The following is a 19117-nucleotide window of genomic DNA, read 5'->3' as shown; positions in this document are numbered from 1 at the left end:
TGTGCACCTTGCCCAAGGCCACACAGGCTGGCTCTTCTGGGACACACAGTGGGGAATAGAACCCAACCTCTAAACCAGCCAGCCAACTCTATAGGACTTCACAGTTGACAAATTATTACACAGTTAGAATTTTGACTGGTGTATGTCAAATGCAGTAGTTATTCTTCTGCAGTGGGACATTTATTGAATTCCTTGTCTTTGCTTCCATTCCTTGTCTTTGCTTCCAATGATGTAGTCATCTCCCCCTCAATTATAATCACTGTTAATTCATTTTTTAATGGATTGGCAGTGCTATCCAAAATCAAAAGTATGCTGGTTCTAGTGGGTTTGGAAAAAGCAGAAGTCTCCTGTGCCAGGAGAGCTGTCCTTGTGTTAGACCACCTCTCTTGTGCAAACTAGTCTCTGATGTGCGGTCACACGTGCGGTCTGTACCTAATGAGATGAGCCAGCAGAAGAGCTAAAAAGTGTGTAAGTGTGTATGTGTGTGTGTGTTTGTCTGAAGAAGGGAAGGTCCATAGAAGGAGATACACAAGATGCAAATCCATCTGAGTTCAAGCTCACAGCCGCTATGACCACACATATAGTTAGGGAGGAGGGGTTTGGTTGTTTAAATAATTCCTAGCACCTGTAGGCTGGGAGGAGGTTGGATTCAGTACAGCCTCCGCTCGCCAAGCCTCAGCTCATTCAGCCCTTAGTCATCCTGGCTAAGCAGGATTCTGCCCTAGGTAGCATTAGCAACCACAGATAGAATGGTGGTAACTGGCGTACTTGAAACGGACTTTGCTGACCTTTGAAGCATAACTAGGGAGAATCATTTCTGAGCTGCCCTGTCATTTGGGCATGGCATGGTTAGCTCCTGTTTAGGACACTTTTGTGCCCGCAACCTTTTTTTAGCACTTGCTTCTAAGTGAGAAAAGTATTTTGAAAAAGGCCAAACAGAAGAAAATCTAATTTGGCAGGGTGAATTGTTTAGTTTCATTGACACATTACCTATTCTGAACTAAAAGAAAATGGTAGTTTTCATTTGTCAAAATATATATATAAAGGCACATTGCTTAAAATAAATAAATAAATATACCAACCAGAAGCCTGGGTGATGTGGTTAGATGACCTGGTTTTGGCCAAATGTCAAGAAAGAACTTATCTTGGTGTGGAAACCACACATGAATATAGAGATGTATGAGATACAGCTAATTTATGGGCTAGAAAAAAGGAGGTGAATCATAGGCTTAGATTTCTTATAGTATTCCCATATTGCTTGCCAATATCTGTTGAATAAATAAATATCGTGAAAATTTGGAACTGCACCATAGTTAGGCGGGAAAGGCTCACAGCCCAGAACAGATGTTTCATTGTCTGTTTCTGTTCCCATCACTACTTTTTATAAACCTTGTATCTGACTCTAGATAGATATTCTTTCTGTCCACACAATGCACATGGGGATTTTTGTACTTCTCTCACAAAGACCAAAAACCATAACTTTGGGCAACTAAGGGTGTGGTCAGGTAGGGAAATAGCTCACATTTTGAAACACATGTGGCATGATCCAATGCGAGCCATTTCCAGGTGATTGTGCAATACAAGGGAGATTGTGAACCAGCCTGCCCTGGATCTGTCTCCAAGCTGGACTTTTTTTGGTTCAGCGGCAGAGCTACTCATTTCTGGAGGTGGAGGTTGGCCAGAGGGATTCCCAGATGGATGGAAGGGTCATTTTCAGGGGGAGTGCGCCCAGCAAAAAAACAAACCTTTTTTTTTTTACCCTGTCTTTCTCTTGAAAAGGACCCAAGGAAGCTTTTGTGGTGTATATATATTACTTATATAGGCAGATATCAGTCCATGGTGGCATCCCTTAATATTATCCAAATCCTTTTTCATTCCCACCTACATTAGCTGTTGGTTTATTTCATTGTTATGTCTCAATCTCTTGTAGCAGAGACTGAGATTCATAGCAAAGTACAGAAATGAAACTTTGGCAAATCCCTCCCATCCAGAATCCGTCAGCTTGTATAGTCACTGGCTATGTTGGCAAGGGTGTTCTGGGAATTGTCTGAGGAAGTAAAATTTCCAAGTCTGAGAGTTATTTAACTTAGTAGGCCATATATCTGAGTAAGTACATGAAAGGGCCATACGGCCCTTAGTAAGGACATTACTGTTCCCTCACCATTGTTTGAAACCTCTTTCTAAATGCAAGGGTTAGGTGATACCTTTATTGAACCACTAACCTGAGGAAGTGGGATTTCACCCACAAAAGCTTGCAGTTAGAGATGGGTACGAAGCCCAAAACAACTCCAAAATTTCTTGAAAAATCACCAATTTGTTGCTTTGGATTGGTTTGGGTTTATCAAAACCGAAGAACTTGAACTTTTCTGAAGCAATGGATTTAGGGGTGATTTACATATCTCCTTGTTTGTTGCCCCCCCACAGCCTCTCTCCACCCCCTTTCCACTCCCCCTTCCCCTTCCCACTGTCCCTGTCACCTCCCTATCTTGTCCTCAGTGGCCACCTCCGCTGCCTCCGCTGCTCCCTGTGCTGCCACCGCTCGCCCCGTCACTGCCGTGCCACATGTGCCACCACCCCAAAGAGCAGCCAGCTTCCCTTTGGGCAGCCCTAGTCTGCCCTGTCGACCTTTGGCCCACTGATCAGCTGATTGGGGGGCTTCCCTTCCAGCTATCTAGCTTCCCCTGTCTGCCTATGGCCTGCCGATCAGCTGACGACTAATCACAATGAAAGGTTCGTATCTCAAAAAAATAAGCAGTTAAAAGCCAGTCGCTGCATTTTATTCATTCATTCATTTGATTTTTACATCTAGAAGAACCCACTACTCTGGGCGGTTGACAACAACTTTTGTTTAAGCAAAGAAAGCTTGGAATCTAGATCAGCCAAAAATAGAAATAGGCAGCAAGTGATGTGGTGTAAATCTGATTAATACAGCAACCCTATTGCCATGGCAATGGCCCCTCTTACTTGGCACACCTAGGTGTTTTTAGGATATTCTTTCAGAGTTTTTTAAATTGAAGATACTGTCACACACCCATTCCCCTGTTTGTTTCTCCACACAACCCGGGTTCACTTTCAGGTGTGACATTGATATTTCAGCCTTTTCCTGCTGCCACCAGAGGATTTCTCCTCACTCTATCAAATATAACTCTTCAATCAGTGTGATTCAATTAAACAATGTTTATTAAAATGTTCACAAGTAATTCATGTAAAGTAAATCATGGATGGTCTTATTTTATTCATTTAATCAACTGTGCTTTGATAACATTTATATTTGCTTAGATAGAATCATTTTAATCAAGGTATTCATTTCTTTTCTCATTCCCTATCTCTCTATTATTCTTCACTAACACAAGGCTGGTCCTAAATGCCTAAACTGCTTTTCTCTAACACCAGCCCCTAACTCATCCCTACTTCTTCCCTAACTGCTTCAAACTCAGTCTTTAACTGCTCTTTAACTGTCATCCATTCTCTTATATATCCCTAGTCCCGCCTTTTCTGTACAGCCATTGGCTCCTGAATCAGGGTTCCATTGTGATGGATAGGAATGGTTACTGACCTGTCCATCACAGATACTTACTCTATGTCTATCCTGTCCTTATGGAGAGCTCTGAATGAACTTGCATCTAGATGAGTGATTTCTAGCCTTGAATCCCCAGATGTTCTTGGACTACAGCTCCCAGAAATCCTGGCCAGCACAGCTACTGGTAAAGGGTTCTGGGAAGCACTGATCTAGAGTACTGTTACGGTAGCGATGATGTCATCCGCCTGTCATTGCTGTGGCTGGAGTTCATCTGCCTATAGCCTGACGGGAGGTGGAACTTCAGAGGGTGGAGCTAGGGTATTTAAGGGGGGAGTGAATGAGGTGTGAGTCAGATAGGGACTTGGTTAGGGTCTGGTTAGGGTCTTAGGGAGTTAGGGCTTATACCTGTCATGTAGTACTGTGCTATATTTTGAGAGAAGGTCTGAAAGAGAGAGTGTGTGTGATACTTTATATTGATTGCCTTATTATTTCGTTGATACAGTGATTTACCATTTCTTCTGTTATTCTAAATAAACACAAGTTTTTATTTTAAAAGTCATTTATTTGCCTGAAGAGTCTCAGATGAAGGAATGGTTGGTGGCAGCGTGAACAAAGTGTGTGTATGTAAGAGTGACGTGACACCTCCTTTGTGACGTGAGAGGAGGCCGTCACAAGTACAAACCATATTTGTATAACTTCTTGCATTGTGGCTATGTGTACCCTTCTGCAGAGGAATGTCCACTACTGGAAGCCATGTCTGACTCAATGAATAAGTGTAAGGAAGGCAATCAGAAACTTCAGCATTGCCCATCCTGGACAGCAGACTCAGCAGGCGGTTAGGCTCCCTGCCCTCAGTCTTCTCCACTTGCATGTGATGCATTGTAATCTTGTTTGAAGTATAAAAACAGTTTCTCCTCCTGCATCTCTACATCGAAAGAGGCACATACAATTTAATGAAAACCTGTGTCGCCTTTCGACCTCTTTTTTTTCGTGATGCATGCCCCCTTTTGGATGATGTGTAGTTGAGGGCTGTGTTCTTTGTTAACAGTAGTGTTTTGCTGTTCCCAAGTCATTTGCTGCTTTGAAACAGTGACTCTCGCCCTCAGTGATCTCATGGTCTTTTCATAGGAAAGAATGTGGCCAAAACCAACAAATACTTCACTGTGATCCTTTTATGTATCACAAATCATCTAACAAAACAAGTGAAGATGAATATGGTTAACATGATCTTAAAACAAAATGCCAAGAGCAGGAGGTGAACATCCTTCCCTCTCCTCAACATGATTATAAAACAGATATACTGGGACAACATTCAAATTATTTAAAATTATGTAACACAAGTTGGATGACAGCTGTATTATTGGGTTTTATCCAAAGTACAAAAGGAAGCTTTGTTTGGAAAATAAATCAGGCACTTGGAAAACTTTTGAGCAGCCTAAAGACAACTGAGATAAGAGTCACAAAAGACCCTTTGAAAAAGAATAAGTAAGTTGGTGATTTTTTAAAAAATGATAACAGTAACAAATATAATCATAAATAAATGAAAACTCATTTCTAAGATTCAAATAAAATGTTATAGAAAAAAGAAAGTAGAGGTATAAATATGTGAATACAAATTTGCAAAAGTGGGCTAATTTGCAGCATATCACATTTTCTTAGGGCTTGTCCAGATGGGCAAAGAGCAGCACAGCAAATGAGCACAGACACACACGATTCATCCTGGGCATATGTGCTGCACTGAAGTGCAAAAACCCAAACCCTTGAAATTGTACATTGTTTCTTCATTGCAGCTTTACTTTTGGAGTTCTCACCCAGCTTTTACAGCCAGTGAAAGGCTTAACTAAAGACTTCCAGACTGAGAGCTTCTAACACAGAAATGAACATTCTGCATAGGAATGTTTTGCCAGTTAAGGAGTGTGTTGTGATGAAACATGCCTTAAAGATATATAAGGGCCAGGATTTGGGGCCATTGTTAAGCTTTGACACTGACCTGTTCAGAAGGTGCTGTGCCGCCCATGAGGCTGTGGACCCCTCAAAGGGACATGGATAGATGAAACGAGTCTGCCACTCTTCCCAGGGGCTCCTGCTGGCTGAATGGGTTTTCCAGTTATGTGTTTCCTTTGCTCTATCCTTTTGCATTAGAGTTAGCCTTTTATACTGTATAAAAAAACTTAGCACTCCCAAGTAAAGGATTTTACCATCTTCATTGCTCACCAGAGCAAGTTATAACAGCACCCAAAATACATGCTTAAAAGATCTTGTCAATTTTTTTTTATTCTGGGACTATGATTCATCCCAGGAACTGCATGCCCAACTGTCCTTTACTTACCTCTGAGTTGCAAGAGGAGGTGGTGAAAACAACGTGACAGAGGTGGATGAAAAGGAGATTTATTGAATGACATCGAAGTAGTATGTGTCTTTAATTTAACAGAAGGGAAAATAAATGCTCTTAAATCCCTGAAGGGAACAGGCACACCCTGAACTCTGCAAGAAACATTCATTTTCCTCTTTTACATATATTTCTGAAACAGCCGACACTCCTGAACCAACACAGCCAGTGGTTTCGTATTCTTTGACGTAATACAAAAATAGTGGAGCTCAGTCATGCATTCAAAAACACATTACTCTGTGCTGAATAATCAAATCACAAAAAACAGCATGGGAGCTGATACGGTTTCTTTTTTCATTTATTAAAACCTTCTCACACCCAGATCTCCAAACATACAGAAGGTGACTGTATTTTGCAATGTGAGAATGGTTGACTGGTGGAAGTTTCTTTTATTCAATCATGTGGCTGGGCATTATTTAAATTAAAAATGGATTTTGCCCCTTTTAGAGTGCTGTGAAAATTTAAAAGTCACTTGGACCAAATTTGAGGCTCATTTACTTACTTTTTAAAAAAGTAACAACATCAATAAATGGCAATATTAGGAACAGCACACCTGCTGCACCAATATTTCACAGATACTTAGGTTTTTGGTTATAAGTTATATTTTTTATATAATATCAGTCCTAGGTATATTTTGTTATTGTCCCCTTCTGGTGACACATTAGGACTAAGCAGCTTGCCCAAGGCTACAGAGCCTTGCTCTTTTGAGTAGCACAACAGGGGATTGATCTCCCAAGCCCAGGTAATCCAGCTCACTGAGTGACAGGTACAGGCAGGAAAGCAAAAAGTTACAACCTTAAAACACAATTGAAAGATTATAATACTCAAATACAATTGGATCTAGAGTGATTTAAGAACACATCAATTAAAAAATGCAGCACCTCCCTGTTAAAAACCTCATACTCTCATCTGCCTGGAGAAAAAAAAGGTACAGTGGTGCCTCGCTTAACGATGTTAATTGGTTCCAAAAAACACATCGCTATGGGAAAACATCGCTAAGCGAAACACCATTTCCCATAGGAATGCATTGAAAACCGGTTGACAGCTGTCAAACCTACAGTTCAATGCACTCCAATGGGGGAGAAAAAATTCACCAAAAATTAACGAAGACTCAGAACAAAGCCAAATTAAGTTTGCAAAGGTTTTACAAGGTGCACTAATGATTCCAAGCATTTAAAACAGTTTTTGAACATTTTAAGACACTTTAAAAATAGCAAAAACAGACATCGTTAAGCGAAACAGGGGGGCCTAAACTGTCATCGCTAAGCGATGCAAGGTCCTGAACATCGCTATGTGAAATTTCCCCATAGGGAACATCACTAAACAGAGCGCAAAATCGCTCCAAAAACCTCATTGCTAAGCGAATACATTGTTAAACGAGGCAATCGCTAAGCGAGGCACCACTTTATTTCCCTGGCGGGCAGCGTAAGTACAACAAGGAAGAGGCCATCGTAGTCTTTCTTGGAGGGGAGTTCCACAGGCTCAGGGCAGCTGAGAAGAATGCCTTTACCTCAGATTTCCACCAAATCTGCCTCTCAGGGAGGAGCAACCAAGAGAAGGCTCTCCTTGGAAGATCTCAAAACCAGGGAGGGAGGCTTGCATGGAAGAGCATGGTCCTTCCGATACCCAGAATCCAAATCATCTATAATCTTTAACAGACTGTTGAAGTTTTTTATGTGTAAAAGAAGAGAATAAACATATTATAGGCAGAACCCAAAGCTTTCATGAAAAGGACCAAAAAATGGGCAGACCTGTTGCCCTTAAATACTAACAGTACTAACCAGTGTCCTAGTTGACAAGGCGAAGGACCACTATCACCTGGAAATGTGAAAATGTGATTAATAGTATTGTTTTTTGGTGGTCACATTGTTTATTGAAAGTAAAGCAACAAGTAGCTACTGTAAATAGTTTCTGGGAATCAAGTTAGATCTGTAGTAATACTAAATGTCCCTTAACTTCAGAAGCAAATCATTAACATTATAGGCCTCTGGAAAAGTCAACAAGTCCTCACTATGACTCAGTAGTTTCTTTATTTGAGAAAAAGCAAAACTTGAAAAATGTGTTGATTAAATCCTTTTGGGCGGAGTCTACCTATGGCACAAGAATGATGCCATCAGCAGCAAGGGGTTGATTAAACACTTCCTTTTGTGATTTTTGGGTGTACAGAACTTTACCACTTTGCATACAAGCTGTCCATACCCCAAAATCACAGAAGCCTTTGATCAATGTCAATTTGTCACTTTCAATGGCATCATTCCTGTTGCATAGGTAGAGCTGCACAACAGAATTTCAGACATCTTATGCTTCTTGGAAAACTATTCAAAAGCTTTTTCAAATATTACAATTAAACAATTGGAGAAAGCTCTGGGATCCCACAATGTGAATAGTCTTTAATTACTAAATGTGTAGTAAAGTGCTAACAAACCTACCGTGTTTCCCCAAAAATAAGACAGGGTCTTATATTAATTTTTGCTCCAAAAACGCATTGGGGCTTATTTTTGGGGGATGTTCTCTCTTTTTTTTTCATGCTCAACAATCTATGTTTACTCAAATACAGTCATGTCATCTTCTTCTGGTTGCTGCACAGTGGTAAAGGGCGGGCTTTCACCTAACTAGGGCTTAGTTTTGGGGTAGGGTTTATATTTCGAGCATCCTGAAAAATCATACTAGGGCTTATTTTCAGGTTAGGTCTTATTTTCGGGAGAAAAGGGTATACATATATATTTGCCAAGATGTGGATATCTGATAAGCTCATTTCATGAGTTTTTGTTAGCATAAGATTGGTTTTTCCTCAGAAATCAGATTGAAGTGTCACATAGCATACTCCTTTTAGAACTGAGCGGAAATTCCAAAGAAACATGCGATAGAGGACAAGAGCAAATTTTTAAAAAAGCAATCTTTTACAAGAGCCAGTATATCTCAATCTGAACAATTATTTTTACCTCAGAATGAAGTTTTCTTCTTCATTCCATTAATATTTTATATAGGGCTAACAAGAAAGTTAGCACAGGGAATATTTTTGTACAGTTCCACAATGTGTCCACATGGCATAGTTATAGCAGTTTGATTCCTCTTTAACTGCCATGGCATGAATGTCTGTTTTTGGTCTTCCTGAGAGAAGGGGTGTTTGTTTTGCTTCGGGATTTGTTAAAGGAGTGGAGTTTAATATTACAGCACTTCCTGTGGAGGAATCATTTCAGTTGCAGAAGCTCTCAGTCAGAAATCTTCAGTCAACTTTTAAAATTCCTGCAGACATTAAATGAATTTGTATAGCTCTCTTTCCAATAATTTCAAAGAGAAACATTTTTCAAAGATGTGACTTGAACTGTACAGTGCAGATGCAAATCTTGATAAGCTCAGATCTCCCTTGGGAGAGACCATGACCATCTAGGTTGGACCTTTTGCCTGCTTGGACAAGTTCTTACTCCATTCCTAAACAAGCAACATGCAGAAAAATGTTTTCATCACCCTTCATTGTAACTTTTTCCAAGGTGTCTCTATCTTGCATATGTAAGTGCAACTGAACTAGTGATGGGACTTACATCCACACAGCACTATAGTATCCTTGTACTTCCAGACTACTGAAACAACATGCAAACCTTATGCAACATAGCATATACACAATATATATAAGCACATTTTAAAAATATTTGTTAACTGCCTTATTTATAATAAGGAGAAATGTAGTTTAGAAATTGTTAGATAAATAAACATTACAACTGTTAGAGGGATGATGGTTGTGATGATAAGCTTAAGTGTATCTGCCTTTATACATCTGTCAAGAGATTGGAAAATGAGGAAATGGTGGTTTCAGTTGCTCTTTGAAAAACAGGCCTGTTCTAGGTTGTGCCTGAGACAATCAAGCCAGCAGAGGGGAGATAATTGCCTGTTAATTGGAAATTTTTGCCAGCTTTGTCATAGAAGCATGAAAAGAGAATTTTCAAGGTCAAAAACTCAGCTGGTACAAGCAGCAGAAATGTTTCCAGATGAAGAGAAGGGGGGAGGGGAGGAGTGACTTTAACCTGGACAAGTTATTATCTTTGAAAAGGCTTGAGGGCAACTCAAAGCCTGATTAGTTAATTCCACCAAAGGTCTGGAAAGTGGAATGATGGGTACAAAATTGCATGAAAGTTTACTTGATTTAGCCTAGTGTCTCTTAGAAAAATGCTATGCTCACCTGTTGCTTTGTTATCTGATCTGTAATCTGCGCATGTTCTGGAACTATGCTGGAATTCTGCTTGGCTGTGAGTATTAGCTTAGGATAGCTTTCTTATTTTCTGTGAGAACTGTTCTGGAATTGCTATTGCCTCATTTCCCTTTGAATGTTTATTTGCTCTACACTTTTGGATTTTTAAAACCATTTTTGGAGCACTTTCAATAAAATAATATCTTTTTGTAGCAGTTTGCTTATTTTTGGACAAGAAGGTTGTTTGGTACTAAAGAAGGGCCTTACTGTGACCACTTACTGAATTCTTTATATTTTATTTGTGTTATGGTATTTTTATCTGGCAGGGTTGGTGTGCAGGCTAAATGCTTAACCTTATGAATTCTGGGTAACTCTTTGAAGTATTGAGAGGGGATACCATGCAAGAGTTTCCCCAGCCACACTGAGCTCTCCTGGAATCTGCCTATAGTAGGCAGTGAAGGAGTGGTTAGTGTGGGCCTGTCTGGCCTGGCCATAACCTTAAAAGCATCCCATAAAGCTGTTTAGTGACTTTGAGAAACAGGAAGATTTTCCTTTAAGTCTTCCTTGCCTTTGGAGAAGAAGGAGAGAGAACTAGTGTCCCATTGCTTTTTAAGGGTTGTTAACTGAGACAGTGAATCAATGCTACTTTGGCAGCAGTTTAAAAAAATACTTCAAAGCATCCCTGATAACATTAGCAGCATTTTTTAAAAAATGCCCTGCCCTCCAAAGAAGGGTCCACAGAAACTCTCCAATTAAGCAGCCTCTCCAGAGGTACTGCAGGCCAGCTGCTTAGGTTCAAACCAGCAATCACACATGCTGGAATCAAAGCAAAACAGAGTGATCCTACCTGCACCTTAAAAACAATAGCCCCTGACAAAGATCCAGAAAGGTGCAGGTATGAATGCTCTGGGGGCCAGCTGGTTTGCTCTAGCAAAGACATTGTCTGATCACCGGCTTTAGGAGTATCCCCTCAGAGAACCAAACAGTGGTCTAAATCACTGGTTCTTAACCTTGGGTTACTCAGGAGTTTTGGACTGCAACTCCCAGAAGCCTTCACCACCAGCTGTCCTGACTGGGGTTTCTGGGAGTTGCAGTTCAAAAGCATCCGAGTAACAAAGGTTAAGAACCGCTGGTCTAAATGCCCATGACCTTCTGTCTCTCAACTGCTGACCCCCATCTCTCACAGGCCCTCATTAAATGTTCTGGATAATATGAACATAAAGATAAGAGAGTAGTGGCATCACGAGGGACACAAATGTTGCAGGGCATTTAGGGGCAATTCTGTTTCTCCATCCACATGCTGGGAGCCGGCTGGGTGGGATTTATTTGAGTAGCCCACACTAACGGGAGTTATCCAAACAAAGAACAAGACAATTTGAACAAACCACACCCTGAACCCGGCCTTCTTTCAGCCCCAAGAAACAATGAATGTGGGGCCTTCCAAGTTCAATTATTTGGAGTGAATATGTCAGCAGCTCCAATCAGCAGCTTCACAAAAATAAGAGTTAAGCAAAACCTCAAAAGTTTCAGTTTAAATGTTCTCTCTATATTCAGCAATCTATAATTTTAAATCTCTACTAGTTTGCCTTTTGTATACAGAAGAACAACAGCCCATACAGTACATAGATTATATTTGTTGAGTGACATATGGGAAAATATTTTAGATCAAAACTCTTACTATTTAATTTTTTACACTGGAGGATTAAGAACACCCTATAAAAGGTACCGTCAGGTTATAAGCCTAAGGAAATAGCAGAATGTAGTGCAAATTTTCTGAGAGTGTCAGATTGAGACTCAGGAGACCTGGGTTCAAATCCCTGCTTGGGCATGGAGAAATTTGCATACAGGGAGTAGCACTGGTAAAATCACCCCTTAACGACCCCACATAGCTGGGAAGCCCTGCTAGGGTTGCCAAGTCCTTGGAATATTCACTGCAAAAGGCCAGTGATTCAACACTATGTCCAATTATCTTGCTCAGTATTTACATGCACAATACGCCAAGTGTGGAAAGCTGCTGTGGTAATCTGATGAGGTGCCAACAGTGTTCAAATACAACCAACACCCCATTAGATTGCTGTTTTAAGCTTTCCACAGTTATAGCTCTCTGTCCATGTAAATATTGAACAGAATCCTGGCCTTTCTGCTTTATAGAAAAAGCCATGAGTCAACTCTGTTCTTTTAAAAACTGGCATCATCCTCTTAAGGAAGTGAATGTTCTACAAGTGATATAATTTCACAGCCGGGTGAGAGATGATTTTGGCTGCACTTCACTTTGATTCATAATATGACACCAGAAGCCCTGGAATATGAGTTTGGTGGAAAATATTTTCCAGAGCCTGTGTGATGGAGGATTCACACCAGCCTATGTATTAGGAAGCAACGGGAACATGTAACTTTAATAACTTTAACTGGAATTTGTTAAAGAGAATCCCCCCTTCCCCAAAGGAATTAGAGATCTGTGCATCAACAGGGAAAAGAGCTTGCGCTGAAATTGTGCTTTTACTGATGTTTCATTGCATCAACCTTATGCAGCTGACAGTACCCAATCTGCTTTTTCTAATATGCTTGAGGAAGGATCTGGAGATCTAAAAAGCTAGCACACATTTTTGTAGCCTGTTGGTCAGGCCAGTAAGTAGAATGGGGCAAGCAGAGCCAAAATCTAGAGGTGACCCTATTGGGGAGTGATAAACAGCAGTGCCTCTTGGGTCTGTTTATCCCCCCCTTTTTTTAGCAGAAACTTTTTATTCCTTTAATGAAAGTACTGCATTCCCCTCTGTTTTCTTTCTTAGTGAGGGCCCATATCCATGTCTCAAGGCAGAATAGATGGTAGATGGTGCTGTTTGGCAATATTTCAAGTTACGGCTTTGCTTTGCTTTGCTTTGTCCAAACAGAGGTCTTGTTCTTATGCAGACATTATTTATATAAGGCTTATGTTGATTTATATATTTGAGTATAAATGGTTATTCTGAGGGGGACCTTACAAAGTAATGACTTTCAAGAAATACTGTCATTGACTGCCCTTCTTAGGTGTTCATTTTGGTTGTTTGAAATACATAACGTGGAAGTTTTAGCCAGTGTAAAAATATGTAAGTTGTCTAGCAGAGTTCATAAAAAGGCAGATTAAATCAACACACAAAAAATCATTTCCTTTTCTTCGATAGGCATCAAAGAGCATGGTTAAAAGCAAAGCTGCTAAGCAGAATAACGAATGATCTGGGTCCATGACCTCATTTTGGATAAATGACAGGAAGCAACATGATTTAACATAAAAGCCATACCCAGATTGTAGACACGTGCACACACTGCAGACATTGAGAACAAGATTATTTGGCATATGGTCTGACTAATGTTGCCTCTTTCAAAGGAACAGTAACTTTTGCTACAGCAGAACTTATCATTCATTTTAACAGAGAGCATTCATCAAACTTTTTGTCACAGTCTTCAATCATGTTTTGAATATTCATGAACAGAAATGTCATGGTAATATGATTACTAATGATGGTACCTAATTGCTTAAGCACCATTATGGGCAGCAACCAAAGCAGCAATGGCTTACTGCATATTTGTGATACCTGTGTTGTTGTTTTTTGTTTTTAAAACAAATGAACTTGGAGACATCTTCTAGTCATCAGTCATCAGCACATCTCTGCAACTGCCTCTAGAAACATCCTGTCTTCCGTGCTGATTATCAGTCAAACAAATGAAAGAGGCTTCATCTGGTAAAGTTTTATTCTGTTTCTAGCATAGTACCAATGTATGACAAGCTTCTAGCTCAACTGAAATACTATAAGCAAATGAATTATAATTCAGACTTAGTAAAATCCCAAGGGAACCTGGCTGGGCCTTGTGTATCTCCAGTACAGGATGTTCCTTACTAGTATCCCCCAGCATTCCATTTTGCATCTTTTTTTCTGTCTCAACATGTATATGACTCAGTTTGTGTTGGAAATGACTGGGTACAGCTTGGCTTACTGTCAAGATGCCTGTTTTTGTATGGAGAGATAAGCAGAGAAGAGTAGAGAGAGGACCTTTTCCTGTCACGACCTGTGCTGACCTTCCTTCAACTTGACGTTGCTATTCTTAGGGCTGCTGATGTCCTTTCCTTCCTTTTCCCCTTCCTTTATTCTCTAGGGATGAAAAGTGAAAGCCGTAGCTCTCAATATCCCCAAGCCAGTTACCTGGAACTAGTAATTTTTATCACCTTTCCTGTCTTTCCCCAATAAACATGAACTTTCTTATTTTTGTAGAAAGAAGTGTGGACATGATTTCTTTACAAATGAGGAAGAGTGCTTAAGTAATCATTCCAAGTTTCAAAGGGGTAAATCCACAAGTCAATGTTGCTCCTGTGTCATGGCATGCTTACTCTTCCAACCATCTATGTGTGAGATTATTCAGGGATTAGAAGATTTGTACTGCCATAGCTAACTAATTCCCATGAGTCCTGGGTTCTATGACTGTGCACTGTCTAGATCAGGGCTCGGGAATACATAGCCCATCATATGTCCTTATGCTGCAACTTTCATCATCCTTCATCTTCAGTTAGGCTGACTAGAGCTGAGTGCTGCAGTTTCACTGAAGGGCCACATGTTCACCATCCCTGGTCTAGATGCAGCCAAGGACTAGATGCAGGTGATGATTTTTTAAAATTGTTCTGTCCTGAGAATACAGATGTCCAGGCTCCATGACAGGAGGAGGAGGAGAAGAGATGGAATTGAATCGCCCTTTCATTGCCATATAAATGGATAAAAATTGATTTGCATTAAATAAAAATACAAAATACACTGTATCATTAAAGTCTGAAGATCGGAGGGCAAATGCTATGAAAATATAAAATCCTGAAGTAAATTAGGAAGAATTTTAAGAATACCATATTTTTCTGTGTATAAGATTATAATTTTGTCTAAAATCTTTAGACTAAAAATTGAGGGTCATCTTATACATGGAAGTAAGCTGAGGAGAGAACAAAAACAAGTAGAGGGGAAAGCAGGGATCAAAGTGATCCTGCAGTGCTTTGAACCCTTTCCCCCTACACTTGCTAAGCCCCACTTAGATTTCTTAATTTTGGATTAGAAAAGTGGGGGCGTATTATACATGGGGAGTCTTATACACAGAAAAATATGTAGTTCTAGCATGTTCTAGGAGACAGATGATAGATCCTGGTGGCCAGCTTTTTATTACCTGTGGTAAAGTGTTCTGTTGGTCCAACTCATTTTAATAAAAACAAGGAATGAAATTCCACCTGTGCAACTGAATAGGAAAGAGGTGTGTACAGTGCTCATAAAGTGAAGGATCACTGGAGTTTTTTTTCACAAGAAGAAACTTAGAATAAGTCAAGAAGTGACTTTAAATAATAAAGTAGATTGCCTAGCTATGTCCCTACCTTGACACCGGATCCCTCGCTATGCTGGCCCATGCACTGGGAGTACTGAGCTTAGACTACTATAATGCTGTCTATGTGGGGCTGCCCAGGAGGTGGACACAGAAACTCCAACAGATTCAGAACATGGTGGCAAGATTACTGAGTGGAGTAAATAAATATCTACATATCTTCCTCACTCTGGCCACTCTACACTGGTTGCCTGCTTGCTTTCAGGTTAGCTTCAAGCTGACAATGTTAACATGCAAAGCTCTAAATGGTTTGGGAACTCAACAACTAGAAGAATGCTTTCTCCCAATGGAATCTCCCCACTCTACTCATTCAGACCAGGCTGGATAGTTGAGGGTGTTGATCCCAAGTGAGGCCCAGAAGGAGAAGACAAAGAGCCAGGCTTTCTTAGTGGTTTCATCACACCTCTGGAACCATTTTCCACCCAATACTTGCCTGGCCCCTTCACCATTAAGAAATTTTTAAAAATCTGATTATTTAGGCAGGCCTTCCAGACAATTCCATCAGCCCATCAGCCTTTGAACCCCACCATCTTGAAAACTTTTATTATATGTTTTACTATTTTGTGTTTTAGGTTATGTTTGGCATATGTGCATTTCTTTATATTATTTGATGTCCATGTAGATATAATGTTATTTATTCACAATTGTTGATTATTGTTTTATTTTTGTTGTAAACTGCCCAGAGTGGCCTTCAAAGCCAGGTGGTGGTATATAAATTACTTTTTAAAAAGAGATTAAACTTTAATTCAACAATGCCTTACTTCCTCTAATCTTGAGCTGTACTGAAATATTCAAATACTAAATTTAAATTGGATAATATACTTTCTTGGAAGGCAGAATTCGTCTTAAGCAGCTTATATAAAAGAGTTTGGAAAGTAATGAGAAGTTTGAGAAAATTTTAGCTGTCTTCCTCAAGCACCAAAATCGTTTCTTTGATTAAACACAGGGACTAACACTACATATGCTTCTCCTATTGATATTAGTTATAAATTCTATTCTAAACTGCACAGTATATGCAAAAAGACTCCAGAGCAGGATTTAGAGTTATTTTTCACCCATCTTTCCTATTTAGATTACATGCAATAGCAGTTTTTAGCTATGTGTTTGTGTACAAAAGAGATTAAAAATACAATTATGGGTAAGAATGCTAGGACGTCACCAGGACTGGATGGCTTATCTACTGAATAGTATAAAGCTTTTACAGATCTCTTGATTCCAAAACTTTATGGCTTGCTTAAGGAGGTATTTCATTCTAATTCTCTGCCTCCTTGTTATTTAAGATTTATTTCATGGTGATCCCTAAAGCCGGAAAAAGATCACGCCCCATGTGCAAACTGTAGGCACATGTCACTCATAAACGTTGATGTCAAGGTATTATCTGCTATCGTTGCAATGCAAACAGGCTTGAACATATATTGCCTCTTTGGATGATGTAGACCTGGTATGATTTCTAAAGAACAGATAAGGAGCAAATGACCTGAGGTTGATTGTGGAATGTGGATCTAATTACTCTGCAGAAGAAAGACATGACCTGGCTGGGTGTTGAAAAAGCCTTTGACAAAATATCTTGACAATCTATATTTGTTAAATTTGCTAAATTATTTTTCCTTGTGAAATTTCCCCCTGACATTAGAAAAGCATGTCAACTTTATTCCCTGATATTTAACTTGTGTTTGAACTAAAGTGCTGTTAGAGAAAATACTAACACTCATGTCTTTGTACAGGGTTCTTTAGAATTTAATATTCTCCTGTATGGTGATGATCTCTTATTGTCTGTTTCTGAACCGCAGCCTTTTATCCTGACAGAAATGAAAGCAACCAATACATTTGGGACATCTATCTGACTGTTCAGTTAATGGGTCAAAATCTGAATAACTGCTGGAGGGAGATAACACATCGCACACTGTATTTGTTGACTGGAAATTTTGGTTATGTCCAGATGCTATCACGTACTTAGGAAAATAAATTCCCCAAAATATTTCTGTTTTGATTATCCTAAATCTTAATAGCTTGATTACTGAGGTATATTTGGCTTTGGACCGATGGGCACCACTAAATTTGACTGACCGGCACATTGGCTGTGGAATTCTGGGAGCTTTATCTTTAAAAAAGTAATGTTTCTAAGCTTTAGTAAAAGGCAACTTGTAACTTGTAATTTGGCTGCGTCTTCTCCATTATGAAACCTTACCTCCTCTGGGACACAGTCTATTAATACTTCCAAGAATCAAAGGTGTCCATTAAAGTAAAGGATTTAATGTCATGCATCCGCTACAGAGCCACTTGCTTGCTCATCGTTTAGTTGTTTCCGACTCTTCGTGACCCCATGGACCAGAGCACGGCAGGCCCTCCTATCTTCCACTGCCTCCCGGAGTTGGGTCAAATTTATTCTGGTAGCTTCGATGCCACTGTCCAATCATCTCATCCTCTTCGTCCCCTTCTCCTCTTGCCATCACACTTTCCTAATATCAAGGTCTTTTCCAAGGAGTCTTCTCTTCTCATGAGATGGCCAAAGTATTGGAGCCTCCACTTCAGGATCTGTCCTTCCAGTGAGCACTCAGAGTTGATTTCCTTTAGAATTGATAGGTTTGTTCTCCTTGCAGTCCAGGGGACTCTCAAGAGCTCCTCTAGCACCACAATTCAAAAGCATCAATTCTTCGGCGGTCAGTTTTCTTTATGGTCCAGCTCTCACTTCCATACATCACTACAAGGAAAACCATAGCTTTGACTATGTGGACTTTTGTTGGCAAGGTGATGTCTCTGCTTTTTAGGATGCTGTGTAGGTTTGTCATCGCTTTCCTCCCAAGAAGCAGACCTCTTTTAATTTCGTGGCTGCTGTCTCCATCTGCAGTGATCATGGAGCCCAAGAAAGTAAAATCTGTCACTGCCTCCATATTTTCCCCTTCCATTTGGCAGGAGGTGATTGGGCCAGTGACCATGATCTTAGTTTTTTTGATGTTCAGGGTTTGCACTCTCCTCTTTTACCCTCATTACAAGGTTCCTTAATTCCTCCTCACTTTCTGTCATCAAAGTGCTATCATCTGCTTATTGGAGGTGGTTGATATTTCTTCCGGCAATCTTAATTCCGGCTTGGGATTTCTCCAGTCCAGCCTTTCGCGTGATGTATTCTGCATATAAGTTGAATAAGCAGGAGGACAATATACAGTCTTGTCATACTCCTTTCCCAGTTTCGAACCACACACAATGATAATTTAAAATTCTATGTAAATAGTGCCTTTTGTGAAAGAAGTGTTTTACTGAGAGCTACTTCATGTTCAGGATTTAGACTGCCCATAAACATACACTCAGCACTTGGGGATAACTTCCTGGCCACTGCCCACAGGATTACATAGCAAAGAATATAAAATGCATGAACTGGAATTGGTTGGTCCATTGCAGGAATGGGGACTTGAGTCACGAAACTCACTGCCAAGTCAGACCTAAGTCGCACCCGTGACTTGATTTAGACTTGACTCATATTCCCCCCCCCATGACTTGAACTTGACTCATGACTCAGAACCCACCCACCCTTTCTCTTTTTTCTTGGGCAAAAAAAAGTTGTTTTTAATAGGGACTCAGTCTTGGAGCTTGGGACTTGAGAATTTGGACTTGGTACCGAAGACTCTGACCCAAAGAC

General features: G+C 40.0%; 1 long non-coding RNA gene across 1 annotated transcript; it reads left to right on the top strand.

Annotated features, from left to right (window-relative positions):
- The first annotated feature begins 3382 nt into the window (after nucleotides 1-3382).
- On the top strand, nucleotides 3383-18636 carry LOC144588137 (uncharacterized). Its single transcript, XR_013543480.1, has 2 exons — nucleotides 3383-13814; nucleotides 14639-18636. It is a non-coding gene; the product is annotated as an uncharacterized LOC144588137 (long non-coding RNA).
- Nucleotides 18637-19117: the final 481 nt, after the last annotated feature.

Source organism: Pogona vitticeps, chromosome 3 (assembly GCF_051106095.1).
Source record: "Pogona vitticeps strain Pit_001003342236 chromosome 3, PviZW2.1, whole genome shotgun sequence".
NCBI classification, from domain to species: Eukaryota; Metazoa; Chordata; class Lepidosauria; order Squamata; family Agamidae; genus Pogona; species Pogona vitticeps.
The sequence above is the reverse complement of the archived record's forward strand: the minus strand, read 5'-3'. Positions and strand labels throughout refer to the sequence as shown.